The sequence below is a fragment of the Pseudochaenichthys georgianus genome, chromosome 13, assembly GCF_902827115.2.
Source record: "Pseudochaenichthys georgianus chromosome 13, fPseGeo1.2, whole genome shotgun sequence".
NCBI lineage: Eukaryota > Metazoa > Chordata > Actinopteri > Perciformes > Channichthyidae > Pseudochaenichthys > Pseudochaenichthys georgianus.
The window spans coordinates 32,392,062-32,406,705 of record NC_047515.1 but is presented as its reverse complement, the minus strand read 5'-3'; the positions used below and the strand labels follow the sequence as shown (position 1 = coordinate 32,406,705).

Below are 14,644 nucleotides of genomic sequence, written 5' to 3'. Positions count from 1 at the left end.
CAAAGATAACTCGTGTTTATTAATGTTTCTCTAGATTTGTATTTGATCAGTCAAGCCCTTACCATAAGTTGGACCATGGTGCAAAGATCAGATAGATAAAGTCATAATAGTTAAATTATGTTTCAGGAAACAAGATGATGAAAAAACTGGGCATTAGCCTGTAAAAGAAAAAAAGGGGAAAGTCCCTACAAGGCAAACTTCATTTGAAGTGGCAGTTGCATCTGATCTCATCCATTCTACAGTATAATCCAACCCTCTTCCTTGTTAATGGCTCACCCAAGTCCTTCCCCTTATTTGTTCTTTATCTTCTCCTTTAAATAGTTCCTCCTGTCGTGTTCTTGTCACAAACGAGCTGAGGACCAAAATGCAGAACACGGGAAACCAGGGATAGTCGGTAACCAGCTTTATTGAAAGCAATAGGCTGGTAGGAGACAAAACGGCAGATAGTAGGCAAAGGGCTGGTCGGGGACAGGCGAGGGTTCCAGGAGAAAGCAGGACGTGAGTCGCAGGTACAGAACGGGTCAGGGAGCAGGCGAGGCAGGCTGGTCAGGGACAGGCAGGGTCGAAACCGGGAGAGCAATCTGAAGGGTAATGCGGGAAAGACTGGCATGCTGCAAAGTATAATCTGGCACTGAGGTGAAAGTGAAGTGGTGAGCTGATGGGTGTAACAGAGTGAGAGAGACAAGGTGTGACTACCAGGTGACTAAGGAATGTTAATGCAGAAAATAGGTGAGTGAGAAAGCAGACTGTGACAGTTCTCGATCAAATTATAGGACCAGACGACCAAATCAACTTTCAAATAAAGTTCAGTTTTTGCTTTTCTGTAGTGTTAGAATGATTTTCTGTAGTGTTTGTATTGAATTAAGAAAATTATGGATGAGGAACGGCTGATTTCCGTTAAATTCTGAACTAATTAATTGCCCTTTGTATTAAATAACCTTACTGTTGACATTTTTATTTAAAGCATTCAGAATACTCTTTTTATTCCCACAGCTAACACAACTATTTACGTCCAACCTTTAGAGCTTTAATCCTTCAAACCATGAGCACCCAAACCACAAAGTCCTATCATGAAGGGGCCTACCTGTCCCTGATGAAAGGCTTGAAAGAGCTGGACCTCAATGGCCCGTTTGTTCCCTGTGACCTGGTGCTGAATGGAGACCATGCCTTTCCTTTAGCAATCAACAGCCAAGGCCAGGTCTTGATGGCAGCCTCTCGGTACGGCAGAGGAAGGATTGTGGTCCTCGGTCATGAGGGCTATCTGACCACTTTTCCTGCTCTGGTAGAGAACGCTGTGACCTGGCTGAGAGGAGAAGGATCTGACAACCTCACTGTGGGGGTCAACAATAAAGTGAAGGCTGTCGCTGATAACCTCATCAAATCTGGCCTCAAAGTTAAAGCTGTTTGGTCCTTTAGTGACAGTAGGGAGGTTGGTGTCTATGTGACAGATGCCTACGGCGTGGAAGCAGACGCTAAAGACCTGGTGGCATTTCTGAAAGCTGGAGGAGGAGTGCTGATAGCAGGTCAGGCGTGGCACTGGGCTTCAACCAAGCCAAAAGAGAACACACTGCTACACTTCCCAGGGAATAAAGTGTCTGCTGTGGCAGGGATCTACTTTACTGCGCATTATGGGAAGGTAGAGATCCTGCCTGTCTACCCTCAGATCCCATCCTCATGGATGACTTTACGGTCAGTTAATACTCCCAATTCACATTAGTGACGAGTGAATCATTTTCTTCTCCTGCTCCAACCATCTCCTTCTGTGTCCCTCTACCTTTTCTGTCCTGCAGTGTTCGTAAAAATGTTGAGGAAGACCTGAAGATCTTACTCCAGGGGGTTTCAGAGTTTGACCTCACCGATGATATATTAGCTTCTGAGGCACTAATCCATGGCCCGTTAGCCTTCCCCATTGGTACCACTGAGGATGGACGGGCGTTTCTTGCAGGAAGCTACTATGGACGGGGGCGGGTCGTTGTGATCACACATGAAGCGCCTCTGATGTCACATGTACATTCTGAATTCTTGATTATTATTAGAATGCTGTCTTTCTAAGTTCAATTGAAAACAAGATAAAAACTTTGCTACAGTATGTCAAGTCATTTCCTTTGTACGATTTTAACACTGGAAGTTTGGTTTCTGCAGTGTGCTTATTAATGTTTCATGTTTTTTGCAAAACCATTTTCCATGAGTAAATACTGTCTCTTTTGAAATAACGTGTTTCATTACAGCAACTGGCTCCTTTCTGGAAAAATGCCATCGATTGGTTGGACCAAGGCAGGAAGGGGATCATTGGTGTTCAGCCTAACCACAATCTTCTCAGCAAGTCAGGGTTAAAGTACAAGGAGACAGCGTTCAGGACAGACCTGAGCGTATTTGTGTGTAGAGCGTATGACAATCAGCCTGTGGAGGAGATCCAAAACTTTGTAGCAGAGGGAGGAGGCCTGCTGATTGGTGGGCATGTGTGGTACTGGGCACAGTCACATCCTGGAGAAAACCCCAAAACTGATTTCTCAGGTATGATAATGTGCCATAATAATTTTCCTTCAACACACTGGCACTAACAAGATGGCATTGTTTGAACCCTGTTTCCTTTGACACATATCAGACACAAGCATGCAAATGCTGCCCCACATAATTACTGATACAGTGCATGTTTCAATGCCTCAACAGTTATCAGGCACAGACATATAAATACAGATCAACATAATGACTTCTACAGAGCTAAGGGAGAAACACATTTGCTGTTTCAGATAACCAGGCAGGCAGGCAGGCAGGCAGATAGCAGCAACTATGCACATATATACTCAATATAAAATGTTCTAGATATTTTAGACTGTTGTAAAATATATTACAGTAACATATATTAATATGGTAGTATATAAATTACAGTTGTGTAAAGAGCAGTTGTGCCTAAATGTTCATGGTTGTTCATGGGAGGAGGAACCAAAACGATGTAGCAGTGAATTCTCTGCCAGCCAGAAGTGAGTTATTATAAAGTGTTATGGCAGTAGGCAGGAATATTTTTTCTGTACAGTATCTGTCCTTGTGACAGCGGAGCTGGAGCTGTCTGTTGGAGAAGGAGCTCCACTGTCTGTCCAACTGTTGGAGGAGAAGTTGGGTGGGGTTATCCATAATGGACAACAGTTAGTACAGGAAGAATCACAAAGGGGCTGATATATGGGACGATATATTTTAAGCTGGTGGAACTGCGTCAGAAAAATTCAAATGTAATTGTTGCAATCATTTCAGCCGGTGTGAATGTCAGTCAGGCAGTGGAGAACACTAATGGCACCATGAGGACAAGATGGGAATGACAGAATAAAAGTTATCAGACACATCAGTCAAATCCGACTAGGTAGGGTGTCATTTCAATGCAACAGGTCTAATATCCGTGTTTATCAGTACAGAACTTTGTTTAAGAATACACATTCTGGGGCCACTTGGACATGCTTTCAGTGATGAATCATGGGGTTTTAAGGTGTTTAGTTTCTGAGTCAGGTGTTTAATACTTCTAGATTAAAATCCGGTGTTACCTGGGTCAGTGATTACGGTATGAGCATTCTCAAAATCCTCCTTGATTCTGTGGTACCTCATAATCACTGTAGGAGAAAATATTGAATAAAAATGACCAGGAACTTATTTCACAGAAATTAAATCAGTTAAAAATGTTTTATCTTCTTTCCGTCTATTCCCCATTTAGCTATAGAAGGTTTAAGAAGGTTTCATTATTGCTATTCTGTTGTTATATTGCAACTATTTTGGCCATTGCTGCCAATTGATAGCACTTCATGCTGTTGACAGTGTCTTTGTCCTTTCTCTCTTTGGTCGGTTTTTGTTGACAGCATTTAGGATTAATTATCCCAGGTCCCTCTTTAAAAAAATAAACATTAGTTTGCAATGTTGGGTTTGGTTTTCCATGGGTCTGTTTTGGATCAGTGGAATATCTAGCCAAATCAATGAAACCATGCTGCTGCTTTATATACTGACATGTTACAGATCTCTGATTAACTTACATTTAAGTTATATCATTACCACTTTGGTTACAGTATATGGGGATTCTTTTTGACACAGCCCATCAAACCCTGACTATAAAAGCTGGAGTATTAACCCATTAAATGAAGACATGTTTGTTGAACTGTGTTTTAGGAAACAAGATCCTGAACACATTGGGCTTGAGCCTTATGGCGGCAACAATTCCAGGAGGTTCCTACAAGGCTACTGTGCCCAGCCACGAAATGACGTACACTTGCCACTTTCGCAACCTTCTACGCAGCTTTGCTGGTCATGTTACACAAGGCAAAGAACTCTCCAAGCATGAGGGAAAACAACTTGAAAAACTGGGCATGGACTTCCTGATGATGAAGTCTTATGACAGCTACTCCTACACACAGGTGCTGTCCATCCTCACTGACATTTTGAAGAAGTCCGGTATGCCACAGGTGGGCTGATTTAATATTTCACATGATTGAGTTTAGTATGTGTAAAAAGAGGGATGCTGTTTGTTATTATTTATTCTTTTAGGGATATAGTCCATTGTTTTGGTGCATCTACGCAGTCGAACATGTCAAAGTAATGAATATACTGTTTAATATAAATAATTAGAAAACAATACTCATATTATATCAGAATATCATATTTAGAAGTTAACAAATGTTGAATAGTGTGTGGTGCCAGTGAATCGGAGATCAGTGGCTTGGCTATTGAGAGAACAGGATTTTTGAAATGGATATGTTTTATTATTTTTATTTTAAGGTGAGTGAGGAAAACCCTGTGAAGAGTCCAAAAGACCACTTGCTCCTCAGATTGGGGAAAGAGGTCTATGATGCATCCCCAGATCCGGAAGCTCTCCTTTCGTACCTTATCAAGGATTATCACATGACTTTCGCCTATAACCGAAAGCTGAGGATAAGCACTAACACAGCAGGTCAGACCACACTGTTGTGAACAAATGTAAAATAATTGTGAGATAAACTTGCAGACCTTTACCTCGTCTGTGTTTAATATAGAATGTAGCATGATGTGCTGTGTTTTTGATATCTTTGAATTTACATAATGATGGCAGATTTGGTTCTTGTTCATATCCTACATGCACTATAACGTTTGCTGCTCTTTTTGTGTGTCAGATGAGAATGAGTGGATCAGTACAGGTCTGTACCTCTCTCCTGGTATGAAGACAGAGATGATCCTACCAGCAAACATCGTCAACAAGAACTGGACGGTACAGTACATAAATCATATAGTTTTCATGTGTTTGATGCAAATTTCGAACACCGATTCAGGTCCACTCTTATCAATAATGCCCCAAATCACAGATTTTCCATTGAGAGCAATATAATCTTTGAAATGACAACACTCTCTAAATATTAATATTAAGTAAAATGTATTAATATTATATACATATCTATGTCAGACATATCAACAAATACATTTTACAATCAACACCTGCAACATCACAGCTCTCGCTTTGGGAGTACAGAGATTGGATGGCCCTGAGCAGAGACCCCCTCACCCCATACTCCCGCAGCACCTCCCGCAGTAAGTCGGACCCATTTCCGGTGAGGGTTGGCCTCCGCCAGGGCTGCGCTTTGTCACCAATCCTGTTTGTAATATACATGAATCGGATTTCGAGGCGTAGTCGTGGGGGAGGGGGTCTGCAGTTCGGTGGACTAAGGATTGCACCACTGCTGTTTGCAGATGATGTGGTTCTAATGGCTTCATCGGTCTGCGACCTTCAGCACTCACTGGATCGGTTCGCAACCGAGTGTGAAGCGGCTGGGATGAGGATCAGCACCTCCAAATCTGAGGCCATGGTTCTCAGCAGGAAACCGATGGACTGTCCACTCCAAGTAGGGAATGAGTCCTTACCCCAAGTGAAGGAGTTCAAGTATCTCGGGGTCTTGTTCTCGAGTGAGGGAACAATGGAGCGTGAGATGGGCCGGAGAATCGGAGCAGCGGGAGCGGTACTGCAGTCGCTTTACCGCACCGTTGTGACGAAAAGGGAGCTGAGCCAGAAGGCAAAGCTCTCTGTCTACCGGGCCATTTTTGTTCCTACCCTCACCTATGGTCATGAAGGATGGGTCATGACCGAAAGAACGAGATCGCAGATACAAGCGGCCGAGATGGGTTTTCTCCGCAGGGTGGCTGGTGTCTCCCTTAGGGATAAGGTGAGAAGTTCAGTCATCAGGGAGGGACTCGGAGTTGAGCCGCTCCTCCTTCGCGTCGAAAGGAGCCAGTTTAGGTGGTTCGGGCACCTAGTTAGGATGCCACCTGGGCGCCTCCCTAGGGAGGTGTTCCAGGCACGTCCAGCTGGGAAGAGACCAAGGGGTAGACCTAGGACCAGGTGGAGGGATTATATCTCTTCGCTGGCCTGGGAGCGCCTTGGGATCCCCCAGTCAGAGCTGGTTGATGTCGCCAGGGAAAAGGAAGTTTGGGGCTCTCTGCTGGAACTGCTACCCCCGCGACCCGACCACGGATAAGCGGGAGAAGATGGATGGATGGATGGACCTGCAACATTGCAAGGCCTTTTATTCATTGTTATCAGATTAAATCTTTTGGGCCTTGATAAGTAGAAGTTGCTGTAATTTGTTGAGAATACAAGGTTAATGTTTACGTGAAAGGACCAAGGAAATTAGATATTTCTGTTCTCACATACGGTCCTATAATGCGGCCATTGATTTATGCTAGAATAGCCCGTTTTGTGTCCAATGTACGGTGTTCTTCAACTGAAAAATCAAACTACAGCACATCAGACTTTATAAAGAGGTGTTCAAAGCAGCAACATGTTCTATATCTCCCTCAGATCCAGATAGGTTGCCAAACAGACTACTTGCCTCAGGATGAGTTGAAGAGAGCAAGATCTGTTTGTGAGCAATTTCCTGTCACAGCAGAGAAGATGCAGGTGTGGAACCCAACACAAAGGTGGAGGGGGCAGAGGTCGTTGTGCAGATTGCTATGCCTGCTCCTTACTACAAGTCTGGTGAGTGTGTGTTAAAATCTGCCCGTGCTCTTCAGATAAACGTATTGACATCATGACGCAGTTTTGCTGCTTGCAGGACTAGGGTCCTCTCTAGTTTATTCCTCACAAAAGATTTAAAGCCTATAACTGGATTAACATTTTCTTTTCGGTCACTGTTGACTTCACTCAGTTTAAACCTTAATGGTAGTTTTGATACACAAAAAAAGTCAAATTTAATTAAATAAATAATGTACTCGACGATTCAAACGTTTGGAAGCTCCTGCTAAAAAAGCATGATAACATGAGATGAAAAGACTCCTCTTTCATGATTTTAGGGTTGTAGAAGTTGTCCTCTTAACAATAGATAATATATTGTATGATTAGTTCGCCAACATAGGTGTAAAGTATTCTCTTTTAAATCATAAAGCTTTTGGCCCCCATACTTCCTCTAATCTTTCCCCAATGGATTATTTGAAAAATAATCACAATCTTGTAAAGCCATTTTTTGATTTCACCTCAACACCAATCCTATTTTCATTTCAGGTGTGACAACAGCAGCTGATTGGTTGTCACTGCGCACAGCTCCAGCACCCTGGGCAGAGTTTGAGTTTGACAACATCATCCTTACCGTACCATCGGATGTTGTTAGAAAGTTGGAGCGCCCTGATGAGGTGGCAGCGCTGTGGAACGACATCATGAAGGGCATTGCAGATCTGGCTGTCATACCACACACATTTTCCCGCAAAGAACGTTTTGTGGCAGATGTGCAGATTTCTGCTGGTTAGTGTTTTGTGCTGTCACATTCTCACATATTCAATTGATAACTTTGCTGCATGTGTTGTAAAAGATGAATGACGTTTGTGTTTTTTTCAACCCATTAACTGTGATTGAATACAAAGAAAACTAGGGGTGGGGGGGAAATAATCGATACAGCATAGTATGCTTTGCGTGGGGATATTGTATCGCTTCATGGAAGCCAAGTATCGATATTTTATTATATAAACTGTAGCATATCCATCCGAAAGATGGTCGTACACTTGACCAGGGCCGCCCCTCCCCACACACAGATCACGCAGACTGCGTGGGGCCTCTCCTTGCTGAGGGGCCCTCATATTGCGGACGATCTATGCGCAAATGCGGCGCAATTAATCTTATGCGCAAATGCATTTCACAGTTTCAGTTTCCCCGCTGCGAGGCTCCGCCGCTAACAGCTCCGGTGATCCACTAGCACTAGTAACAAAAACAATTCCATCTACTTTTCTGGTTCAAAGAACACAGATTAGGTTATTTACATAAACCATTCATATTGCAAATCCAAATTAAAGTTTTGGTAACAATTGCTTTTTCAATCCACTAGATGGTGTTGAGCTTTTTCTTGTGGGCCATGTGGCCATGGGTAAAGTCATTTGGATTGGCAGGAAGTTAGTCAAAACAAAGATGGAGTCAACAGAGAAAGAAATCAGAAATGCGCCAGTCGCGTTTGAATCAAAGGTGTGGAATTATTTGGGATTTTTTAACCAGGAAGAGAAGAAGGACATGGATATATGACGAATGTGATTTGCAATATTGCAATATATCGTATCGCAATACTTAGCATATCATCGAATTGCAATACTATCGTATCGTGGCTTAAGTATCATGATAGTATCGTCGTGGGGAGCCTGGTGATTCCCACCCCTAAAAGCCAGCATGCATTAATTAACAGGATAGAATTGCATTTTATTGATTGTCATTTTGATAGTAGCCAGGATTAATGGCGTAAATATTGTTATGCAGTTTCCATTTGATGTAATGTCTGCATTTCTAAATAGTATTGTTGATCTTGTGTATTGTGTTTTGTGTTTGGGACAGGGTCCACCGTCCACATGATTCAGAAATGTAAAGGCAGTGATAATGTACTTTAGTTATTACTATCTTAATGAACTGCTATGACATGCATAAGACATAAGCTCATCACAGTGAATTACAAAAGGTACAATCTCTCCAAATCTTTGTGTAGATATTTTGAAAGATACATTCCTGTGTTCCATATTTCTCTCCATCCAGGTTGGATGCATGCAGGCTATCCCATTATGATACACACAGATTCAGCTACAGAGCTCTTCAGACCAGATTCTGCCAAGACTGCAGGCCTGTGGAACTGGGACACAACCAACAGAGAAGCTGTTGGGAGTTTAGACCACACACCACAGAGGCCACATGCAACCTGTGGTCAGTGTATGTGCATGAAGAGGTGCTGGGGCTCAAAAGAGAAAAGGTATGAAGAAGGATATCATATATCAGTATTTTCAAACGTATGACCAAAGGCCCAATAAAGCTACATCTCTAAGAGTATTATTGTATTGAGAGACATTTTCCTATTATAGTTCAATCTCTCTTGTTATTTCCTACTTGTAATAAAATGACTTGACTGTGTTCAATACAGGCTCATCCATCGATGATGTTGACAAATCGGAAGAACACTGTAGATAAGTATGTTAAGGGAGGCAAGAATCTCAGCGACTGGAATGTGTGGACGGCCCTGGAGACATACCTGCAGGTGAAAGAGAGTTGATGTGTTTTACATTATGTGGGAAAAATATGCTTGGGTTAGATGACATTCAACATTCATTCAGAATGGGAATGCTAAACAGCTTAAAAATGCAAAGAAGTAGATGCAATAGAAAAAGAAAACTGTTGATATTTCCTTTTTTGGATCGGATCCAATGTGATTGGTCTGGTAAATGTACCAATTCAAACCGATTGATCCTCTCCATTCATAATCTACAGTGCATGCTAACATTTGCATGTTAATGGTAAACTAAGGTTTTGGACTGATTGACCACGCCACGGTTTATCCGTCAGCACCATCATTGTTTAGATAAAATGCTTGTGAGGATTCTTCTATTTTATGAAAGTTAATTGTTCTACTTTTTCATAAACTCTATTTCCTTCCATGTAGCTCCAAGAAAGGTTTGGCTGGGATGCCTTTAAGAAGGTGTTTGCTGCCTACCAACAGATGAGCAGCTTTCCCAGCGAGAACGATGCAAAGATGAACCTGTATGCTGAGACCTTCTCCCAGACTATGGGGGTGAACCTGTCTGCGTTCTTTAAGGCCTGGAGCTGGCCCATCGACAGAGCCACTGAGGAGATACTCTGCAACCTGCCTCCCTGGAGCGACCACCCCATGGTCCAGTATGACTGAACTTCCAACTGCAGCGGAGTTCATTCCAGAGCGATTTCTGTTATAACTGGCATTCATTTGGGGAACAGGGTTTATTGTAATAGTTGTAGTGATTTAACCTAACAGTGAAACGATAATAACTAAACTCAAATTGAAAGAATATATTCTTCATAACAAATTTAACAGATTACAATTACACTTCTATGATTATTCATCAAAAAATGTTGACTCCCCCTTGCAGCTTAAAGCAGTTTAATACAGCTGGTTAGCCTGTAAATCACAGACACCCCATAGAGCTGTAGAGATGGGTGATTATTCTTTTTATATTCATCATTGTGAGCAGACACTTTTTACTTATGCAGATTAATGTGGCTCACTGTCAATACAAATGCAACAAAATAAGCAGCTTTATATCTTTTTCAGCAACAATAATACAATTGGTAATTGTTTCATTAGATGTATGGCACTATTATGAAAGCCACCTTAAGTACTTCATTCAGGGTCATTTAACTCAAATACCGTCAGAGATATGTTTCTTGTTGGGATCAATAAGATGTGTATTTCATTGATGGATTTCTTTATAATAACTTCATATTTTCCAGTTGTATAAAATTGATGACAAATAAACAGTTATTTCATCCCTGTATTGATTTGGACTCATCTATTGTTGGTTGAATGAGAATACTAATAAGGAAAATGTAAATTTTAACCTGTGTGTGATGTTTGGGTCACATTTTTGGTTTTTACCAGTGCCTTGGCACATTTTCCCAAAAAATGTGATCCGTCTACAATACTGAGACATTTAAAACACACACAAACTCACTCAGTCACTCAGTTGCTCACTTAGTCACTCTTACGTACTTACTTACTTACTTACACACACACACACACACACACACACACGATTCTCGGCTCAGATGCCTTGGAACTGATATTGGATGAGGATGGTTTAACTTTTGATAATACATAATGAAACTCTCTGTTGCTGCCAACAAGTCGTGCCTCAACACACATTCTTATTGCATGCAGTGGCCTGTTACCAGCCCTGTACTGCAATCAGCCAACAATCTGTGTATCAACATGTTGTATTTCTTACACAAGACCAAGTGTTATATAACATGTCTGATAACAATCCAATTAGGTGCAGGAGGGGGTTCGATGTTTCAAATGCAATACTTTTTAGAAAAAGCAAATCGGACTTCTTACTTGTCCTTGCTTGCAAATACCTCTGGCTAAACATAGTAATTTGGGAGAATTGGGTTTTAAAGGTCACATGTCATGGCCATTTACACTGATCATAATTCCATTGTTGTGGTCTACTAGAATAGATTTATACTGTGCAATTTTCCAAACTCACATTGGTTCCGCATACAGCATCTCTGTAAAGTATGTGTATTCACTCTCTCCACTAAACGGCTCGTTGCAGCTCTTGCCCCCCCCTCCCTGTGAGCCCAGTGTGCTCCGATTGGTCGGGACCAGTCGGGACGTTGTGAATCGCGCTAAGCTCCGTGGAGGTGTGATTTCCTTGTTTAGCGATACACAGCGAAACACAGCCAAACTCACCCTGAGCACACACAAAGTCACAGCCGAAGTCAAAACAATAAGGGTGGCTTGATATTGAGTAAGAAAAAGGTTGATAAACGCTGTGAGAATGGGTCTGCAGAGAGAATTTCGCCGCGATCCCAACTGTCTGTTATCAGCCTGCAGCCAGGGAGGAGAAATCAGCAGAGCTGCATGCACTGAGTGTGTGAGGAAGTCCGTGGATTGGTCAATTTGGACCAATCAGCGGAGGCTTAACGTAACGGCTCCGCGGACGTAACGTAACGGCTCCACGGATTGGTCCATTTCGTTCCGGGGACGACATGACATCATGATGTACCCAGAAGAATCAAATGATTTATCATTTATTTATCTTTATCTCCAACGAGGCGTTTTGGGGAGGTATTTTCTGTTTTAGAGTTTTACTTCCTACATGGTGTACTTTGAGGGTTTTGACTCTGCAGACCGTTTACATGCATACAAACCTTCATAACACACAAGGGGACGGGTAATAACCGGAAAAGCATGACATGTCACCTTCATCCATCCATCCATCTTCTCCCGCTTATCCGTGGTCGGGTCGCGGGGGTAGCAGTTCCAGCAGAGAGCCCCAAACTTTCTTTTCCCTGGCGACATCAACCAGCTCTGACTGGGGGATCCCAAGGCGCTCCCAGGCCAGCGAAGAGATATAATCCCTCCACCTGGTCCTAGGTCTACCCCTTGGTCTCTTCCCAGCTGGACGTGCCTGGAACACCTCCCTAGGGAGGCGCCCAGGTGGCATCCTAACTAGGTGCCCGAACCACCTCAACTGGCTTCTTTCGACGCGAAGGAGGAGCGGCTCAACTCCGAGTCCCTCCCTGATGACCGAACTTCTCACCTTATCTCTAAGGGAGACACCAGCCACCCGGCGGAGGAAACCCATCTCGGCCGCTTGTATCCGCGATCTCGTTCTTTCGGTCATGACCCATCCTTCATGACCATAGGTGAGGGTAGGAACGAAAATGGCCCGGTAGACAGAGAGCTTTGCCTTCCGGCTCAGCTCCCTTTTCGTCACAACGGTGCGGTAAAGCGACTGCAATACCGCTCCCGCTGCTCCGATTCTCCGGCCCATCTCACGCTCCATTGATCCCTCACTCGAGAACAAGACCCCGAGATACTTGAACTCCTTCACTTGGGGTAAGGACTCATTCCCTACTTGGAGTGGACAGTCCATCGGTTTCCTGCTGAGAACCATGGCCTCAGATTTGGAGGTGCTGATCCTCATCCCAGCCGCTTCACACTCGGTTGCGAACCGATCCAGTGAGTGCTGAAGGTCGCAGACCGATGAAGCCATCAGAACCACATCATCTGCAAAAAGCAGTGGTGCAATCCTTAGTCCACCGAACTGCAGACCCCCCCCCCCACGACTACGCCTCGAAATCCGATCCATGTATATTACAAACAGGATTGGTGACAAAGCGCAGCCCTGGCGGAGGCCAACCCTCACCGGAAATGGGTCCGACTTACTGCCGAGGACCCGGACACAGCTCTCGCTTTGGGAGTACAGAGATTGGATGGCCCTGAGTAGAGACCCCCTCACCCCATACTCCCGCAGCACCTCCCACAGTAACTCCCTGGGAACCCGGTCATACGCCTTCTCCAAGTCTACGAAACACATGTAGACCGGATAAGCGTACTCCCAGGCCCCCTCCAGGATCCTTGCGAGAGTAAAAAGCTGATCCGTCGTTCCACGACCAGGACGGAATCCGCATTGTTCCTCCTCAATCTGAGGTTCGACAATCGGCCTGACCCTCCTTTCGAGTACCTTGGAGTAAACTTTCCCGGGGAGGCTGAGTAGTGTGATGCCTCTGTAATTGGCACACACCCTCTGATCCCCCTTTTTGAAAAGGGGGACCACCACCCCGGTCTGCCACTCCTTCGGTACCGTTTCCGACTTCCACGCAACGTTGATGAGACGTGTCAACCATGACAGTCCCTCAACACCCAGAGCCTTCAGCATTTCCGGGCGGATCTCATCCACCCCCGGGGCTTTGCCACTGTGGAGTTGTTTGACGACCTCAGTGACCTCCCCCCGGGAGATTGGCGTTGATCCCCCGTCATACTCCAGCTCTGCCTCTAACATAGAGGGCGGAGTTGTCGGGTTCAGGAGTTCCTCAAAGTGTTCCTTCCAACGTCCCAACACTCCATCAGTTGAGGTCAACAACGTCCCATCCTTACTGTACACAGCTTGGATGGTTCCCTGCTTCCCCCTCCTGAGGTGTCGGACAGTTTTCCAGAACAACTTTGGTGCCGCCCGAAAGTCCTTCTCCATGTCTTCTCCAAACTTCTCCCACACCCGCTGCTTTGCCTCGGCCACGGATGAGGCTGCTGCCCTTCGGGCCTGTCGGTACCTTGCAACTGCTTCGGGAGTCCCCCGGGATAACAAATCCCTGAAGGCCTCCTTCTTCAGTCGGACGGCTTCCCTGACCACCGGTGTCCACCAGGAGGTTCGAGGGTTACCGCCCCTTGAGGCACCTAAGACCTTGAGACCACAGCTCCCCACCGCTCCCCACCGACATGTCACCTTTAAGTGTTTAATCATTCATTACTTTCTTATAGAAATATTTTGTACACACAGCTCACTAAAAGTGCTGGCTCTCCATCTGTTGGTTCTTCACAATCAAAAAAATTCACAACGGCACCACAATACATTTTTATTTTGTCAGTCAGACAAAGTGAGGTTTACAGTAAACTAGCAGATAACCCCAAACACATCCGTTCTCTTCTTTGCCACAGTGCATCAGGCAAACTATTAACCTGTTTCATAAATGTTTTGACATTGTGACTACCGACCAGTCTTCTCTGCTTGGAGTCCCAAGTAAATGAGACGGTTTATAGAGTCATTAAAGGCATCAAAGCTCAGGATTTAGATCAAGTCATGAAATGTATCAAAATCATCATCAAATGTTATTCCATCGTATTCATTTCTCACTCGCCATTAAATGTTA

General features: G+C 44.1%; 1 pseudogene; it reads left to right on the top strand.

Moving 5' to 3' along the window:
* The first annotated feature begins 365 nt into the window (after window positions 1–365).
* LOC117457628 (TRPM8 channel-associated factor homolog) lies at window positions 366–10,653 on the top strand (annotated as a pseudogene).
* Window positions 10,654–14,644: the final 3,991 nt, after the last annotated feature.